The following is a 21,487-nucleotide window of genomic DNA, read 5'->3' on the forward strand; positions in this document are numbered from 1 at the left end:
GACTTGTCAACCCACTCTTGTCTTCTCCTCTGGTACCTGCGAACAAGGTCTACAGGATCAATGGCCAGACCCAAAGTGTCTCTTTATTAATGCATTTCTCCCACTTCCACTCAACAAATGGACCCAGGTGATCACCAACAAGCATTTCATCCTGCCCACAGGCTTTCCTTAACGTTCAGTCCTGGAGAGGAGTTTTCTTCATGCTTCCAGAATTTTTCTATCTTTTGACAAAAACCACTAGCTCAAGATTTCAAAAAAAACCCATGAGTTCCTCTTTCTCAAATCTGTCAATTTACCCCCAAGCATGTCTCTTGGAATGCAAATGTTCTGAGTACTTCAAAGCACTGGGTAGGGCTTATCTTCTCAGAGACTTCTTTGCAGGCATGTCCTAAACCCATCTGAAGATCAAATTAATGCCTTGAGGCAAGTAATTTACAAGCTCTCTATTTGTGTACTTCCCAAAATAATTTTTATAAATCCTTATATCAACAATAATAAGTAGAAGAAATCAATATAAACAAAGTAAAATCAGATACTAAACTCAATTCTTAAAACAGTCAGATTTCAACACTTATTTCACTTATCTGAATCCTTATCCAAACTATTCTATTGAAACAAAAATATGGGATTAGGTTATTGAGAATGTGAAGCCAGATCCAAGCAGTCTGATGGCCATTTTACCTTCTTTCAGCCATTTTCCTTAAGCAGCATGGTTTCTGAGAAATTCAAATGGCGATTTCTACACCTGAGCTCAAAATATACATTAACAACATTCATTTTTGCTGTTTTACACAGGAATAACCAAGCAAAATAATGAAAACTTTAACTTCCCATGTTCTTTCCAGAAAATAAACTAGTAAACTTCATGGACATATCGAACTTCTGGCTAGCCAAAGAAGAAACACTCCAAGTGGAAGATGTCAAACAAACATCCACTCTCCATATTATTATTTGTTTCTCTAGTACCCCACTCCCATACTTCTATAATGTGTTGGTCTGGATAAACTAGAGAAACAAATTAATAGATACTTGTATGTATATAAGAGAGAGTTTTATATAACGGGTAATTGTACATTAAGAAAGCATCCCAACCCAGTCCAGTCCAAGCCCATAAGTCCAATATTATCCCATATGTCCAATACCAATCTATATAGTCCTCTTCAGATTCACAAAACACATGCAATGACGCTGAATGCAGAATGATTACAGGCCAATGGGTAGAAAGTCTTTGGATCCAGTGGTGTTGTAAGCATCTCAGCGCTGGCAGGGGTCTCTACGTGGCTTTTTCCGGCTTCAGAGGTCTGGTTGCATCACGGTAGCTCCCTGTGGCTTCTCCAGTTCAGGGCATTAGCTTAGTTCCATGTGTCTTGTCAGCTGCAATGTCTCCCAGGGAGTGAGCAGACAGAGAGAGGTGCCTCCTGCCTCCAAAGAGGAGGATTTACCAGAAATCCAGGATTTACCAAAATTCTCAGGAGAAGGCCAAGCCCACACAGAGGCCTCATTGGCTATGACCTGATTGACAGACTAGATTCTACCCCTTAACTTGTAATTCTCTCAAGTCCCAAATTGACACCAGATTATGTAGCTACCACAATTGCATAACTTTTTAATATATTTGAACTGTTGAATTGTATGGTCTGAGGAGAGCATGCTAATAAAACTATTAAAAATAAGACTTGGGATAAATGGAGGAAGAATCAGAGGAGGTATGGAATAGGTGAGTCTTTGATAATGATTTATGTCATATGGGGAGAATGTGCAGAACTCACAATGTGCACATAACATAAATGAAATAATGAAGAAACAAGAGAGCAATATAAAGAGAACTTAAGGTTTTTAAAATTTTAGGAATAAATATTTTTACAAATTACATTTCTATCAAGAGGGAGAATTTAAGTAGTTGACTACTAGAGCATACAAATTGATTCAGAAATTTACTATGCAATTTAAACAAAGGTACATGTGGGACTTAGGAAAATGGTGGCAGAGCCTTGAGCATTACTGTTAACAAAAATATAATCTTTCAAATTCAAGCTACACAGAAATTTAAATTTTGTAGAAACTATATTAAAATTTAGTGTAATTTATATTTAAATCACTATAAGCAAAACATTTTGACACGTAACTAAGATAAAAGTTACTATTGAGACATCTGATATAATTTATTGTGTGCTATCATCCAAAATTATTATTTAGTTTTATAGCACCTCTTTGTGTTTTTTAAAATTATTTTATTAGGAGCTCTTAACAGATATTATAGCAATCCATAATTCAATTAGATCAAGCATAATTGTGTAATTGCTACCACCATCAATTTCAAAACATCTTCTTTCGTCTTGAACTCTTTGATAGCAGCTCTCCTTTATCCCCCTTCCGCACCTTGCCCCCAGGAACATTTATTACGTATTATTATCCTGATTTTTGTCATATTTTACACCATCCAGTGTATCCATTCACTTACAATTCTATTATTCCTTTCCCTTGAGTGAGCTATACAGTCAACATTGCTATCTGCTTACCCTTCCCTCCCTTGCTCCCCCCTTTTCCCCCATACACTCAGGGCATCATTACTCCCATTACTATTTCAAAAGGGTTTATCTGTCTTGGATTTCATTTATCAAATTATCTTTATTATATAAATGAGCATACACAAATCTAACAAGAATAATGAGATAAAATTAAAACTATTGTGCTAGTTACATAATCTGGTGTCAATTTGAGACAATTATGAGTGAGGGGGTGGAGTCTGGCCTGTCAATCAAGATATGACCAATGAGGCCTCTGTTTGGGCATGGTCTTCTCCTGAGAATTCTGGGAATTCCTGGTTTTCCTCCTTGGGGGCGGGAGACAGGCACTCTTCTCTGTCTTCTCTCTCTCTGTCTCTCTCTGTGTCTCTCTCTCTGTCTCTTTCTTGGCTCAATCCCTGAGATGAGTCTCTACTGACAAAATAAATGGCTCTATGCCCTGGGAGCTGGAGAAGCCACATGGACCTGCCCTGATGCAATCAGTCCTATGGAGCCTGAGAAGTCATATAGAAAACCCCTGCCAGTGCTGATATGCCTACACCACCACTAGATCCACAAGCCTCTGCACCCACTGGCCTGTGATCTTCTTGTACTCGGCATCATTGCATGTGTTTTGAGTCTGAACAACATTTTATAGATTTGTATTGGACATATGGGCTAATATTGAACTTATGGACTTGATCTGGACTGGGCTGGGATGTTATCTCAATATTCAACTGCTCTTGTATATAAAGTTCTTTCTTATACACATATGAGTTTCTGTGGATTTGTTTCTCTAGTCTACCCAGACTAATACAACCATAATAGTAAGGGGAGGAAATATTAAAGGACTGGAAGATAGTTATGTGTTTCATCAGTAGTTACTGCACCCTGGATATATCATCCACTTCTTGCGGCCCTTCTGTGAGGTACTGTCTAATTATGGTGGGTTTGGGGTCTCCACTTTGTGTATGCTCCTTCATGTCAATTTGATTGCTTGTTTTTGAACATCTGATACCTTTTCCCATCAACACTTCATGCTCAGACAGGCTGGTGTGCTTCTTCCATGTGGACTTTGTTGCTTCCCTCCTAGATGGTTGCTTGTTTAACTTCATGCATTTACGACCCCAGATGCTTTATCTTATAATAGGCGGGCACCATCAGCTTTCTTCAACACATTTTCTTATGCACCCATTTTGTCTTCAGCGATCATGTAGGGAAGGTGAATATCATACATTGCCACATTAATAGAACAAACCTTTCTTGGACTGAGGTTAGATTTAAGTAGAGGCCTAAAGTCCATGTGCATTCTGATTGTGTGTGTCTGTGCTTATATATACACATAGATAAATGCACCTATCTTTTTATATTTACATATATACATATCTGTATTTATACTTATATGTATAATTTTTGCGTTCTTGTTCTTTCCTCTTTTTCTTTTTTTATTTCCTCCTGCCCCACTATCATGTTTACATTATTTCACCTCTCAGTGATTCCTCTTAGATATACTTCAATTGATCAAACACAACCAGAAATGCTACCCACTTACTGTTCCCCTGTCCCTATAGTTATTGGCTCATTGTTCTCCTACCTACACCTCCTCCTCTATCATGCTCCCCCAAGACCTTCAGTCCCTTTGCCATCTCCTTGGGATTGCTTATCCTGCTTATCTTATATAGATAGACAACAATAGTGATAAAAAGAGAGACCATACAAATAGTTCCAAGTCTAACTGTTATCCTGATCTACCCAGAGGAGATGAGTATCCCTCTCTTAAGTAGTGAGCAGGCCCTGATTTAAACCATTGTCCCCAATTCCCTCCCCCTTTTTTTTCAGGGATCCATAACCTATGAGCTGCTTACCTAACAGCACGTATACCCTGTTAGTCCTCAGCATTCGTGTCTAAGGGACACATTGTATAAGGTCCCATTGTATAGCACCTCTTAATTCAGACTAATTGTGTTAGTCTGGGTTGACTAGAAAAACAGATTCATAGACACTCATGTGTGTTAGAAAGAGCTTTATATACAAGATCAATTATAATTGAGAAACATCTCAGCCCAATCCCTAAGTTCGATATTAGCCCATATATCCAATACCAATCTATAGAGTGTTCTTCAGACTCACAAAACACATGCAGTGATGCTGAGTGCAGGAAGGTCAAAGACCAGTGGGTGCAAAATCTTGCAGAAGTATACCATTACTGGCAGGGGTCTCCATGTGTCTCCTTCAGCTCCAGGGCTGTAGCATAGCTCCATGTGTCTTCTCCACAGGAATGTTTCACAAGGAGTGTCTGTGTGTTCTGCCTCCAGGGAGCGATTTATCTCCTTAGCACTTCCAAATGAGGCAATCAAACCACAACCTGATTGACAGGCTAAACTGCGCCCCTTTGCTCTTAAGTCTCAAATTAACAACAGATTATGCAGCTACCACATTAATTATGCCCAAGTACTCATTAGCTACATTGGTTAGTGGTTATTGTAGAGGATAATGCAGACTTAAATCACAAAGGAAATTCATTTAATGCTTAGGTGTTGAAGTCTATTTTTCAAAAGGTAAGAAAAAATTAAAGGATTCAAACTGGAGAAGTTATGAAACATCAAATACTGTACATGTTCCAAAGTGAATATAAAAAATCAATAACACCAATCTCTACCAAAATAGAAAGACTGCTATGACACCAAGATTTTACACTTCAAACCTACCAAGAGTTGCTAGGAAGACATTCCTGACAATCTGCTTCCCAAAGGTCAGAGACTTGAAAACCCTGTGGAACAATTCTGCTCTGCACATGTGAGGTTGACATTAGTTGGAATTAATTAAACAGTAACTAAAAACAACAACAAGCAAATATGCTTTTTAAAAATAGAGTGACTAGATTAAATTATAAAGGAGCACTAGTGTAATAGTGGGTTGCATGTTCGGTTACTAACTGCAAAATTGACAGTTCAAATCACCAGTTGCTATGAGTCAGAATCTACTCGGAGGGTTTTTTAGATATAATTATAAATGTAAAAGTAATGTTAATAGTTAAAATGACTCTACTAAAATTATGTGATATGTATATGGAGCTCAGTTGAAAAAATTACTACTAGGGCTTTACTTCAGACATGCACAACCTTATTCCAAAAAACAAAAATCTTTAAGGATGTCTCTGCAATCAGTGGATGGATACAGACAATTTCTCTCAATAATATAATTGTATTAGTTTCCTTAAAGTACCTTCCCCCCAAAAGGTCCAAATGCAGAAAGCTGATGATGTCTGGCTATCAAAAGATATAGCGTCTGGGATCATAAAGGCTTGAAGATAAACAAGCAGCCATCTAGCTCAGAAGCAACAGAGCCCACATGGAAGAAGCACATCAGCCTGTGTGATCACATGGTGTCAGGCATCAAAGAACAAAAAATCATATCATTGTAAATGAGAGGGAGTGCAGAGTGGAGACCCAAAGACCATCTGTAGGCAACTGGACACACCCTTACAGAAGGGTTGTGGGGAGGAGATGAGCCAGTCAGGGTGCAGGGTATCAACGATGGAACATACAATTTTCCTCTAGTTCTTAAATTCTTCTTCCCCCCACTATCATGATCCCAATTCTACCTTACAAATCTGGCTTAATCAGAGATTGTACACTGGTACATATAGAAAATGGAAGCACAGGGAATCCAGGACAGATGACCCCTTCAGGACCAGAGGTGAGAGTGGTGATACCTGGAGGGAGGGTAGAGGGAAGGTGGGGTAGAAAGAGGGAACCGATTACAAGGATCTACTATAACTTCCTCCCTGGGGAATGTACAAAAGAAAAGTGGGTGAAGGGAGATGTTGGACAGTGTAATATATGACAAAGTAATAATTTATAAGTTATCCAGGGTTCATGAGGAAGGGAGGAGTGGAGAGGGAGGGAAAATGAGGAGCTGATATCAAGGGCTCACTCAAGTAGAAAGCAAATTTTTGAGAATGTGATGGCAAAAAATGTACAAATTTGCTTGACAATGGATGGATGTATGGATTGTGATAAGAATTGTATGAGCTCCCAATAAAATTATTAAAAAAAACAAGCGGGCTTCCAAGCGGGTCAATGGCACCTATTAAATCCAGGATAGAGAAGTCAGAGAGATTAGGTTAAACTGTTTTTAGGGGTTCCCGAGTGTTATCCTTGGGATATTTTCTGAAGGACACAGAAGAATCACTGGTTGTCATGATACCTGAAGCTCAAGTTCCATTATTGTTTAATTAAATCTTTTCCTGAACATTTTTTTTTTCTGGTGGTAGTTTTTTTTTTCTTCTTTTACATTTTATTAGGGGCTCATACAACTCTTACCACAATCCATTCATATACATACATCAATTGTATAAAGCACATCCATACATTCCCTGCCCCACTCATTCTCAAGGCATTTGCTCTCCACTTAAGCCCCTTTCATCAGGTCCTCTTTTTTTTTCCCCCTCCCTCCCCGCTCCCCCCTCCCTCCTGAACATTTTTTAAGCCTCCCTCACATATACATACATTTATTGTTACTAGAAATGGCTGATGTGATACAAATCTGACCAAATTATATAACCTTATTTCTTACAGTTAAAATTTATTATCACTGTAAGAACTTTGAACTAAGTATAAAATCTACCCCAAAAATGAATTTAGCTAATTTGTTGAATTTAGTCAACATGATAAAATATGGACTATTCTCTACTTTTTTAACTGAAATTTCATTTTTTTAAACTCAAATCCAATAACCGAACAATTGAACTAGATTAAATATATATAGTTTCTACAATGGAAATTCCAGCTTACTCAATACTGAGCAAAAATGACATATCAAAATATTTGTCAAATTGATTCTGAATTGACTGAAAGTTTATTTGGTTAGACTCTCTATTCCATAAAGCAAAATGTGGTTACAGCTATATTTTTTCTACTCAATAGAAATGTTAATTCTCAAGGAAAGCAAGAAAAATCTTCTAAAATCATATAAGTAACCCTGGTGAATCAAAGCGGATTACGCCAAAACAATTTCTATTGGAGGAATCCATGTTTATCCTACATACAGATATATCCATGCTTCCCTTTACATTGATGATTCTATAAGGTTATTTATTTATTTTTAATAATCATTTTCTTGGCAGCTCTTTCAGATGTTATAACATTCCATAATTCAAATGGATTGAGCATAATTGTACAGTTGCTACTACAATCAGTTTCAAAACGTTTTCTTCCTTATTGAACTCCTTGATACCAACTCCTCTTTATCCCTTCCCACACCCTTCCCCCCAGGAACCCTTATTGTTATTGTTATATATTAAATATCCATTCACCTACAATTCTGTTATTCTCTCCCCTTGAGTTGGGTTATACAGTCAACATTGCAGTCAGCTTCCCCTTACCCATCTCTTTTCCCATACCCTCAGGGAATCATTGTTCCATTGCTGTTTCTGAAGGGTCACCCATCCTTGCATTCCCATATCAAACTATCTTAATTATACAATTGAACATATGCAGATCTGACAATATTAATGAGGTAAAACATAAGCCTCAATAGTAGGGGGGAGGATATATTAAAGAACCAAAGGATAGTTATATGTTTCATCAGTGCTTTACCACATCCTAGATTTATCATCCCTTCGGTGTAGTCCTTCTGAAAGGGATTGTCTATTTATCTTACAGGTGGGTTTTGAGTCTCCACTATATCCATGCCCCTTCATATTGATTTGGTTGCTCTTTTTCAAACTTCTGACACCTCTTCCCGCTGACAACTCATGATCACACAGGCTAGTGTGCTTCTTCGAAGTGAGTTTTATTGCTTCCCTGCTAGATGCCCACTTGTTTAGCTACAAGCCTTTAAGTCCCCAGATGCTATATCTTTTAAGAGCTGGGCACCGTTAGCTTTCTTCATCACATTTGCTTATGCATCCATTTTGTCTTCAGCGATCATGTCAGAAACATGACTATCATACAATGCCTCACTATTAGAACAAACCGTTCTCATACTGAGGTTAGATTTAAGTAGAATCCCATCTGCTTCCTTATTGTATTTACATATATGTACATGTATAGACAAATACACATATATTTATATAATTATATGTTTACATACTTATATTTATATCTATATATAATTTTTAGTTTATTCTTTATTTTTTTCCTCCTGCCCCACTATCATGGTTATCCATCGTTCACCTCCCATTAATTCCTCTCAGGTACTTTCAATTGGTCAAAAATGATCAAGAATGCTACCCTCTTCTCACCGTCAATTTTATAATGCTTGCTGTTTCCCTGCACTTCCCAATTTTGGCTCACCACTCACTTTGCCCTGCCTTATCCCCTCCCATCACCACCTGGAACCATTGGTCCCCTCACTGTCTTCATTGGATTGTTTATCCTGCCTATCTTATATAGATATACAGCAAAGAGAGGGTGAGCAAGCGAGCGAATGAGAGAGAGATTGAGAGAGAGAAAGACCATATAAATATTTTCAAGTTTGCCTGGTATCCTGACGCAGAGTAGATGACTAGCTTTCTGTTAAATAGTGGGAATGACCTGTTATTATCCTTCAGCCCAATCTACTTTTCTTTCAGGGTTCTATATCCTGAGAACTGGTAACCTAACAGCCATTATACCCTTTTAGTACTCAGTATTCATGTCTGAAAGGTGTGCATCCTAAAAGCCCCCATTGCTTTTCCTGAAGTCAGGGATGGAGTCCATAAGGCAATTTAGCTTGTCAGTTTACCCACGGATTCTCTTTACACTGTGGCAAAACAACAAAGCTGTTTTCAAATAAGAAAATTTTTGGAAAAATATTTAAATTAACACAGTTGGCTTATTCTCTACATTTTCAAACTGAGTTTCAATATATACTATTTTAGTACCAAGATGAAACAAACAACCTCTCCAAACTATTACTAATATGACATATCTATGTCTATCTGTTTGTCTGTCTACCTATCCATCCATATGGGTTTCATGAGGTTTGCGGGAAAATTACTTTATCATTAATTTCATTTTTCCATTAACTTCTTAAAACTCTTAGTGTGTGTGTGTGTGTGTGTGTGTGTGTGTGTGTGTGTTCTGGTGTCACAGTGGTTAAAGCACTTAGCTATCAACCAAAAGATCGCTGGTTGGATTTCACCAAAATTTCTGCAGGAAAAAGATGAGACTGTCTTCTTCTGTGGACATTCCAGCCATTGAAACCCTATGGACAGGGTTATTTGATCCTATAGGTTCATTATGAATCAGAATTAACTTGATGGTAATATGTATTTTGTTATTTTTATATTTGTACTTACATCAATAAATATTGCTATAAAAACATAGAAACATTTCTTAAACAAATGAAAATGTGAAACTGTTATTTCTGTACATATCCTCCTTCCCCATCTATCAATTTATGAAGGAGGTTGTGTTAGACAGGGTTCTCTGGAGAAACAAAATCAGGACAGTTGTGATTTTATAGATAGCTAAAGCATAAGAAATAAACAGCTAATTAGTCCACAAAGCAGTACAAATGGCTCAGTGCTACTCACTTCCATGAGAGCGTAAATACACTGCAGTCCTTCAATTCATGAGGGCTTCTGGGTTCAAGTCAAGGAAGTAGACAGCTGAGTCCTCTGTAAAGCAATCCAGGCAATCCAGCCACAGGCGGCAGCAAACAGCAGGGCAGCTCACCAACAATCAGCCAGATGACAGGGTCCGGCAGTCCCCAGACCATGTATACACCAGCAGTGGAACGAAGCAGGTCTTGAAGGAACCTCAAACTATAGTGACAGAGTCCATGGGTTGGGGGTCCCACAGGTAGTGTAACTCACAAGTTGAGACAGAGAACTAGCTAAAGTAGGGCAGAGGTGCTTCCACCTCTCTAGTCCTTTGCCAACGAATTCTGTGAACGTTGAGTTACACCATATGTGATAGTTATGTGATACTTATTTTTATTGTGCCAACCTGGCCAATAGAAACATGTGGTATTACTCAGGTTACCATTTAATTGTAGGGAAAAGAGGTAAATGGCTCTTCAAGGACTAGTCCTATCTCTCTTGCTCTCTGGTGATTGAACCAGTATGCTGTTCCTTGAGCTAGTTCTCTGTCTCCACCTGTGTGCTACACTACCTGTAGGCCAAGCCAGCCCATGGATTGGGTCACTAGAGCTTGAGGCTCCTTTGAGACTTGCTTCACCAAGCTGCTGCTGCATTTATCACTTGAGTTTGAAGCTGGTGGAACCTGTTGTCTTGCCTGAGGGATGACTCTGTTGTCTGTTTCCTTGACCTTGGACCTGGCAGCCCAGTTGAGTTGAAGGATTTCCAGTATATTAACTGGTCCACAAATGTGAGTTGGCTTGAGATCTCTGCACTTCTGTGTGGACCAATTAGCTGTTATTTTCCTCGTCACTGTATAAACCTATGCACACACACATAAATATGCACACACACATATATATAAAATCATAAGTGTCCTGTTTTTGTTTCTCCAGAGAAGCCTGCCTAACACAACCATGTTACAACTGCAGTTTTGGCATTTCAGGGGACACAAACCACGTTCCTCCTTTTGTCTTCATCTACTGTTGTTTATGTATAGAAATTATTCTTGTAATGAATTACAATATAGTATCAATCACTACAAAATGATACAATTGAAAATTAATTTTAAAGATTGAAAGGTAAAAGGACATTTCAATTTTAAAAACTATTTTTTGGCATATAAGTCATGTGTCATACAATTTAATAGTTCAGGCATATTGAGAGGAATTGTACAATCATCAACATAATTCATTTCAGTACATTTTCTTCTTTCTTGTACTCATTGTATTAGCTCTCCAATCCTCTCATCCTCCTAGGTCCTGTCTCTACAGATTTACCTACCCTGGATTTCATACAAAACACGGGCAAGAAAAAATGAACAAAATCAACAATGAATTTAGGGAATGGAAAAAAGTATGATGAAGCGGGCAAGTTCATGGATGTAGGTGGAAAGGGTGTTATTTACCAACAAAATCCTCACAGGCAGCCCTCACTACTCTCTAATAAAGGGAGTATATAGTTGTGATGGAAAAAATTCCTTGGCGCAATTTTCCTGACGTTTGTCACACCAATACAGTTATAAATTTTCATTACATTTTTCCCTAATAAGCCCCTGTGATCTTCCTGAATACCCTTGCAGTATCCCAAAATATAACTCTCATAACCCTCTGAGCTGACCCCTCTGCCTTGAATTCCTCTTTGAGGTCTTCATGACCTTCCTCAAAGTGCTCAATCATCTAAAATTGTTGTTTTATGTGGGGCAGTTTTCCCATAAACTTTATAGAAAACTTCAATTATTTGGGAAGATGTTCCCTTGGTTTGGTTAACAAGTTCATATTATCCATGACTTCAAAATTCATTTCTCTATGATACTAAAGATATCATCCTTTTTTAAGACACCCTAATAAAACCGAGGCCAGTGTATTACTGACAGAATTTGCTAGGAGCCGTCCAGTGAGCACTGAGAAACATCGTTAAGATGTTTTCTTTAGAAAAAAAAATCCCATACATGTATGAACTGGAACATTATAGTAATGCATATTTACTTACCTTTGTACTCAGATATATGATAAAATTTCACCAAATATGGTTGAGTTTGGTCTAAATTGATAGTTCCCAAATTTAGCTTGCCAGAAAACACCATTGAGGACACATGGCAGAGAAATTCCTGTACTCCACCATTCTGGAAAATTTGATTCAGTAGGTCTGTTTGGGGATCAGAAATTATTTTAAAAAACTCCTCAGGTGGATTCAGATGATGAGTCACACATGGTAATTGTTCAGATAACAAAATGAGAACATTTTAAGCTGGATTCTTAATCCATGGCAAGTGTTTTAAGAATAGTTAATTTAGGATTATTTGTAAATAGCTAATGTATACACATGAGCAGTTCATTATTTACTTCATATATACTCAAAATATATCATTAATTATGTAAAAACAAAAGATTTTTTATAATATTTCTTTAATTATATACCTGTTGACTTTAGGTCATAGGAAAGGCCAAGCAATTTTTTTCAAAGTAGAAGTTGCTCCCACTGTGTAGATGAGCAGTTTTCCCATCAGGTATTCATATTAGCATAGTAAGGTATGTGATATAGATACAGCTGTTACTATTGTATATGAACCTTCAAGTGAAATGAACATCTCACTGGCTAATCCAATCTTTATTCTTATAAATACATGATGAATTGCTCCAATTCTGCTGTGAATGTAGCCCCGAAGTACAAACAGGATTGTTTTGTGTAGATATTTGCTTAGAATTCTTTTTAGTGATACATACCTTTCAGGTATTCCTTCCATAACTAAGAGTTCCCACACAAGGTGTGAGTATATATTTGCCACTTCTAGAAGAATGTCCTTACCAGAAGTTCACGCTCATTTTTGGAAGGATAATGTAATGTTAGTGAGATGAATCTAGTTGGTCTCATAAATTGAGAAAAATTTCTTAATAGCTATTTATACAGTGTAATTTTTCCTGGTCACAATGGACATTGAAAGACAATAATTGACAGGTGTTGATTAAATTATCTCCATATATATTTTCCATAATTGCTAACGTTCCTTCTCACATGTAGACATTTGATGAAGAGGAATTTTGTAAATAATGGATGCCGATTTTACCATCTATTTTAGTCTTTGTCATAAACTATATTATCCATTGGTCTGTAAAAGAACTATGATATAAAACATTAAAATTCTATATAAATTCAGATCTAACAAAAATACAATTGATTTTTATGGATTTTAAATATTAAATATAACAAAAAAAAAACCTCCATAGACTACTATACAGTGTCTGATAATTGTCAAAATGGTTCCTTAAGGGAAATCAGAAAAAATGTTCCAGAATACCATTTTTAACAACCCCACTGTTCTTTGATATTCTTGGGGGAAGGACTGTCACAGAAGTGTTACATAATAAGGTTCCTAAAAAATAAAGCCACGAGAGGGAACTGTTTAAAGGGAAAAGACACATGATAGCTGTTCTCTGACGGTCTTCTGCTGAAATTCACTTTTGCAGTTCAATTTATAGAGTTATACAAACACACAGGACTTCTAACTGATCATAAAGGTTTCACTTGAAGGAACAAATCTCCACTACCACTCAGCATTTATAGAATACTGTAAGGAAAATAATCTTTGGAGAAAAATAATCAGCTAATAACTATCACTACTCCTTAGGTGGAGTTTTTACTTCTGCTATACATAGAGAAAATGAAATATGTCAGTAATTTTCCTAGCCCTTAAAGGTAATGGGAGACAATATTGAAATCTGTTTGCAAGCACCTCATATCAAGCAGGAGAGCAGGTCGACTAGTTATCCTTTGGTATTACAATCTAAAATGAGCAACAGTAATAAAAGAAATCACCATAGGTGCCATAGTCTGAGAACTCCCTATTTGCCAGACCTGCACTGTTTCATATGCGTTATGCTCTTTAACCCTGAAAATGACTGAAGAATTTGATAATTATTCATAAATTATTTCAGCATGAAAAACATGGTTAGTGACAGACAGTGAATCTGATTCTCCTGGGAATTGTGCTGTGTGACACTGCCACAAGTGGTATAGCATATTGTGTAAACTAAGTCAGACTAACACTGTCATGGTCTTAGATGAATAGATTTGAGAAAACATCAGGACAAGTTTAGAAACATGCAAATTAAACAAAAGTGATTTTAAAAATTAGGACATAAAGTAGTAGTGATAATAAGATTTTAAAAAATTTAAAGAATAAAAGACTGCAAAATACTCAACAAAACATTGGCCAATAGAATAAAAAATTCATTTTAACAGTATGCAACAATCAAGTCAGATTCATACAAGGTACAGAAGGATGATTCAACTTTAGAAGAACAATCATTGTAATTCACCATAAGAAAACCTATAAGAAATACATGATCATATCAATCAATGCAGAAAAGACATTTGACTAAATCTAATACCCATTCTTAATAAAAACACTCAACACTATAGGAATAGAAGGAATAATTCTCAACGAAATAAAGAAGGCCCATACAAATAGTCCCTAGTTTTTCTTCACCTCTTCCAAGTTGCCAAATCGCTGTCCTTTCATGTTCCTCTTCACTTGCAGAAACAAATTGATGTTTAATGGAGTAAGGCCAGGTGAGCAAGGTGTGTGGGGTAAGAGATGCTTGCTGTTTTTTGCCCCAAACTGGCACACTGTGATGGCTGTGTGAGCAGGTGCATTGTCATGGTGGGAAAACCAGTTCCCCATCTGACAAATCAGGCCTTTTTTGTTGCACACTGTTATGCAATCTTTTCAGAACCTCTAAATAGAAAGTTTAGTTAACAGTCTGAGTTGGTGGAATGAATTCCAACTCCAAATGTACTACAAGTCAACATTTTCATCCCTTTGGGAAGCTGGCAAGCATGCAGAACGAGGTTTGTCACCAATTGACATTTCACCCTTTTGAAACAAGAAAACCACTCATACACTTGAGTGTTCCCATAGCACTGTCCTTTTAATATGTGTTCAACATCACAACAGGTTCTGTTGCATTTTTCCCAAGCAGGAAACAAAATATCACAGCTGCATGCTCATCTCTTAAATCGGCCATCACACACAAAACGAGGTTCTAGTGGAACTGGTTTTATGATCACATTCACTGTGACTAAAGAGAATCTTCCCAGGGCATGCCATCGGATGCACTAACTCATAGCAAGTTGCTAGATGCTCGCCTAGCAGGGAAAAATGTGTACTATAATAGCTCCGTCCAGGGGCGTTTTCTTTCTGGTTTTATTTGGGTACCCTCTTAAATTATACAGTGACGGTAGTTAAAAGACCCTGATACTGGTACATTGAAAAGCACATATCCCAATGGAACAACATAGAGAACCCAGAAATAAATGTACACACCTACAGACAACTGAATTGTAGCAGAGGACCAAACCATTAAATGAGGAAAAGACAGCCTCTTCAAAAAATGGTGCTGACAATCATGGGGGCAAACTAAGAGGGCAGTCTAACAGACCAGTGACGGGATAGAAGCCACAAAGTCCTCAAGGAATCCGGATCGTAGACTTCTGCCTGGGGCCGGGGGTGGAGGACGTGGCACCTCATGTGAGCTGGATGGTGGTTATTCACAGTGGGCCATACTAAAAATCTACAAGTATAAAGGGGTGTCTGCGTTTGTACTAGGCTTCTCCTTCCCTGACCGCAGGAATGACAATGGGGACTTTTAGGATGCACCAATGCTGACGACTAAAAGGATGTATGTGTTCTTAGGTAAGCAGGTCCTGGGCTATGGAACCCAGAAAGAAAAGGGGACTGGACTGATGGATTATTACATATCCTTCCTTCTCGTTAATAGGGAGATATTTATCTGCTGTGTGTCAGGATCCCTGTTAGCCTTGGGACTATTTTTATGGTTTTTCTTTTTCTTTTTTTTGGTGGTATTTATCTATACAAGATAGGCAGGATAGGCGGTTGCTACTATGGAGACAGCAACAGAACCAATGAATTGGGAGAAGAGGAGGTGGGGGAGTGGGAGGATAGCAGTAGCCAATATGGACAGGGACAGGGGAAGAGTAAGATTTCTAAAACTGATGGCAAGGAAGGTGTAGCTTTTGTAGTAATGTTTGATCAGTCAAATTGCATCTGAGAGTGAGGTAGTTAATTTATTGTGCCAACCTGGCCCATAAATACATGTGGGGTTAATGGAAGGGCAGAGGGATAAATGGTTAAGTGAGCCTTGCCTTTCCACTTCTTGGGTCTCTTGCTTTGTGATAGTTGGAACAGGGTGCAGCTGCCCTTAGCCAGTTCCCTGTGTCAGCTTGAAAGGCTCACTTCCTGCAAGACATCCCTGAGGAGAAGCCACATAGACCTACCCTGATGCAGCCCTGGGTACTGGAACAGCTGTGTGGAGACCCCTGCCAGCACTGAGATAGTTACATGTCACTGATTTGTCTTTCCTCCTGCAGTCAGCATCACATTGTGTGTTTTGTGAGATGGGAGAGGACTTTGTGGATTGTTATTGGAAATATGGGTTAATCTTGGACTTGTGGGTTTGAGCAGCACTGGGTTTGGCTTTTTTTTGATGTGCACTTAAGTTTTATATAAAACTCTCTTATACATGAGTCATCTAGGAGATGTATATCAAAGGAGCAGTGAAATACTACCATACAATACAATGACAGCCAGGTTTAAAATAAATTAATGAATGAGTGAATGAATGAATAGATTAATAAAATCAAATAATAAATGTTGGTGAGGGTGTGGAGAGATTGGAACCCTGATACAAGGCTGGTTGAAATGTCAATATGTACCACTACTATGGAAAGCAATATGGTGTTACATCTAACACCTAGGAATAGAAATTCCATGTGACACAGCAATTTCTCTGTCGGATATATATAAAGAAGTTCATATAAAAAAGCCTATATAAGGAAGGAAGAGTCCTAACCTGAACATACATATGTTCACTCTTGTTCATTACAGTACTATTCACAATAACAAGCATATGGAAAAAACCGAAATGCCCATTAGTAGAAGAATGGATAATGAAACGTTGGTGCCCAAACACATTGGAATAGTATTTTTCACTGCCATGAAGTTCCTTCTGGCTCACAGCAATCCTATAGGACAGGGTCGAAGTACCTCAGTGGCTTTCATTGACTGTAATTCTTTAAGATAGTAGGAAGCCTCATCTTTCAACCACGGGGCGTCTTGTGGTTTCAAACTGGTTTGCAATTAGCAGGTCAAGGGATAATCCCTAGACCTCTAGGGCTCCATATGTGGAACAGTGTACATCGCGACAAAAGCAATGATGACGCCAAGAACCACCGTGTGGCATGTAGGAACCTGGAGAACATTATGCTGGATGAAAAGAGTCAATCACAAAAGAACAAATATTGCATGGTATCACTGTTATCAAGAAAAAAAAACCAAGACAAAGACTTTCATACTAGAGGGAACAGATTTGGAGACTAAGGAAGGGGAGAAGACATGGACAGAAAGAAGGAACAATAGGCTATAGGGCTGAAAGGTAGTAACTTGGGTAAAGGAGAAGATAATAGCAATCCAAGAGGGAAAAGAGAAATCAAAAACGGGGTAGTGCAAGCTATTAGTAATATAAAGTGCTGAATAAGAAATTATCTGAAATATAAAGCCCCACCTAATTTGCACAAAAAAAGAACATGAGACTATACTTATAAATGTTGATAAAGTATATATGTTCAAATCAGAGAACTGCTATGGCATTCAGGTTTACTTGTGAAAAGAATTACATTCCAAGGAAAATGGTGATATAATACTTTTGATGCTTGGTCCTGAAAGTTCAGCTAACCAAAAATGCACTCGAAGAAAATTTGTTTTGTTTGTACAAACAATAAAAACTATAAAATAACAAATTAGACTTAAAGAGACTAAAATAAACTTCCTTACACCCTGTTTTTGATAAGAACATGTATCTCTAATCTTTGACAAATATCATGTTCCTATTTTCTAAAACAGAAATGGAAAATGGGGCAATAAGTTTGTCAAAATTTCGAAGAAGGTAATAGAGAGAAAACCCAACTTGAATTCTGTATTTCTAAATATTTCATATAGACAAACTAATTCTGATATGTTATTCTCTGTTGAATTATCATTAATTTGGGATATATTTTAAAATAACAATGATAAAACTTGTTTAGAATAATGATGCCATCAATGATACCAAATTGTATGCTTGCAAGTTGTTTATAAGGAGATGACTCTCAACCCCACCAATGCTTCATTCTGCAATCTATCTTACAATTCAACTGGCCTCAGCTGGATTTTGTTTATTTGGTAATGATTTTTTTTTTAAAGACTGCCTCCCTGTGTGTGCATGTGTGTGTCTGTATAAAATGCATTTTTAAAGCATGGGCATGTCATCACAATCTTGATAAGATGATGTTTCTTCAATGAAATAGAGAACACACATATGTGCACACAGACACACATACAAAATGTTAAGAGGTTAGTTTTATAAACTAATGATGGAGTGAGTTATAATCTGTAAAGAGGGACTCAGAAGTCTCTGAAGGCTCCACATAAATAAATAAATAAATGGCTCTTGTCTTTTGAGAACATCCACCCCCCAAAACTGTGTTAGGATAAGAAAAAATAAGGAAATGTTAAACAAAAATATGATTTACTGATATTGAAATATTCCTCTACGGTTACCACTAACTAATAAAGTAAATGGAAGAAAAACCATATTTATGTGTATGCTATGTGTACTGAGATGGGTACAGGATAAAGGCATGCTAGTCTTCACCTAGCCACAAACATAACATTTCCTAAAGAGCTTCTGAAGTTTCACGAATCCATGCAAGAGATTTCTACAATAGACAAAATTCATATTCTTGAAAATTAACCAAAAAAAGAAGACTTACTTTTAACCCATGAGCCTTATGCTCTTTCCAAAGTCAAAGTATTTCTGAATTTTTTTAGGTTAATGGGAAAGGTATTCCCTATTTCTTTTGCTTCAGTAAGTATCATGGGAAAAACAAACCAGTCAATTTCAAGTGGGAAATGAAAATCAGAGTAAGTTTTACTTTTAAAAATTATAATAGAATGTGCATTAGCCACGTTAGTGTAGGAAAAAAAAGTTAATGAAATTAAATTTAGCTATGTGATTTTGTACCCAATAATAGAAAAAAATTAAAGTTTGAGACTTTAGGGGGAAGTGCAGCATACTACAGTGTTTGTCTCCAATATAATGAACCTTTGAAATTTACTTAAAATCAGAATGGCCCATACTGCTTTTCCAGTATTTCATTTGGTGATGTTTACGGTGAGTGATCTTCAGAGGGCAATCATTGCTGATGCTACAAAAGCTATTTCCAGCACTCGCAAACAATTGGGTCTTTGTTCATTCTTTAGTAAATGGCATCTGTATACAGAATGCAGGATTAGGGATTCTTGTGTGTATGAGTATGCATTTGTGTGTGTGTGTGTGTGTGTGTGTGTGTGTATGTACAAGGAAAGAGAAAGAGTTAGGAAGAGCAAGCAAGTGGATTAGGAAGCCTAGCAAGGGATGCATGTAACAACATGTAAATCTGGTAAAGAGCACTGCTTTGTGTAGAAAGTCCTTGACCACAGGCTATTCTTCATTGGAGAAAAACTGGCAAATTTCTCTGGAGTGATTCACCACCACAAAAGAGGGAGCCTCACACACAAGACAGCAAGACAAGACAATACGACTGAGAAAACAGTAAACCAAAGATTTAATAAGTGAAGTACATTTCAATTACGAAGTGAGTCACTTCATGATTTGAGGAAGTCAACAACATCTAGGAGTATGATTTTGGATTTTATAGGTGTCAGGTAGCAGGACCCCATTAATTTGTCAAATCTCTGATCTTACTTGTCCACTGGCCCATATTCTTGCCTCCTGATTGGTCCTTATTCCTGCATAATGGTTGAGCTCATAATCCAAGACTTGCGTACATTATTATCATGTGGGGTTAGTCAATAGATTTTCTGGACCTGATCTCTGGAATGGATAAGGCCAGGCAATTTGGGATGGGTCATTTAAATCTCTAGCTGTCCTTGACATGACCAGTAGAATGGATCGGTGGTGTGGTGTGGGCACATGATATTCCACATGATATTCCACATGATCTGTGGAATAGATCAGGTGAGATAATTCAGGATGATGCATCATCCAGGTCTCTAGTTGATCTTGACAAGCATCTAAGAGTTCTTTATGTTATTCTTAAACTTTTTTCAAAGTAGCAAATTATTCTCAAATAAAAGTAAAGACAAAACGCATGATTACATAGATACACACAATGTGTTGACTTATATTCTTCTTTTTAAAAAATAATTTTATTGGGGACTCATACAACTCTTAACACAATCCATATATATATATATATATATATCCATTGTGTCAAGCACATTTGTACATTTGCTGCCATCATCATTCTCAAAACATTTGCTTTCTACTTGAGCCCTTAATATCAGCTCCTTGTTTTTCCCAGTCCCTCGCTCAAGAACCCTTGATTATTTATCCATTTTTTCATGTCTTACACTGTCCACACACTTTTCTATAGAGAGTATCTTCTTTGGTTATGAGTCCACATTTGAGCAGAACTCTTAACAAAAAACTTAGAAATTATCCCCAAACTTACTCCTCTACATCATCTTCAAGTCAGTCTTGATTTCATTTTCTAAACACTTCTAAATTTTATAGTTCTCTGCTTTACCTACCCACTGTGAAATTTCAAATCACAAACGTGTGCTTGACCTTATCCAAATGACTACTAATCAATATTTCTGCCTCTAGTCTAACCACACTAAAAGTCTTAGATCCATAAGGGTTTTATAAAATTCCATTTTGATCGTATCATTCCCATGCTTAAAATATGGCAAGTGAGTAAAGCTTATACTTGTTAGCATAGTTTATAATTTCCATCATAATCTATCACCTCTCAATCCCTTATCCATTACTACTTGTAATAGCTATTTTTTGTCAACTTCAAGAAATATAAAAGTGTAGGGGTGGTATCCAACCTGATCATGCTTCCTTGGGGGTGTTGCCTTTTCATGAAGAGACCCCTGACAGGCTCCTCCTCTCTCAGCCTTCATCTCTTTGCTACTGACCCTGACAGCTGTCAGATCCTTGCCGTACTTCAACCGACCTTGAATCCACGTGACTTTGCGCCCACCAACCTGTGATCTTTATATATATATATATATAAAACACTATATCTTGATATAAAGCTCTTTCTTATAAGACGGGCTACCCAAAAATAACCATAATGTTTTATTTCAAAGGCATGTACTTAAATTTTTTTTACAAAACAATTGTATTACCTTCAAAGTACTCTCCATTACTTAATACATTTGTCAAGTATGCGATTCCATTCTTGAAAACATTTTCAAACTCATGTTTGCATGGCTGACAGCTCTTCAAATTGCTGTCCTTTCATGCCCCTGTTCATTCAAGTTAACAAAAAGAAGTCACACAGAGTG

This window comes from Tenrec ecaudatus, chromosome X, assembly GCF_050624435.1.
Source record: "Tenrec ecaudatus isolate mTenEca1 chromosome X, mTenEca1.hap1, whole genome shotgun sequence".
NCBI classification, from domain to species: domain Eukaryota; kingdom Metazoa; phylum Chordata; class Mammalia; order Afrosoricida; family Tenrecidae; genus Tenrec; species Tenrec ecaudatus.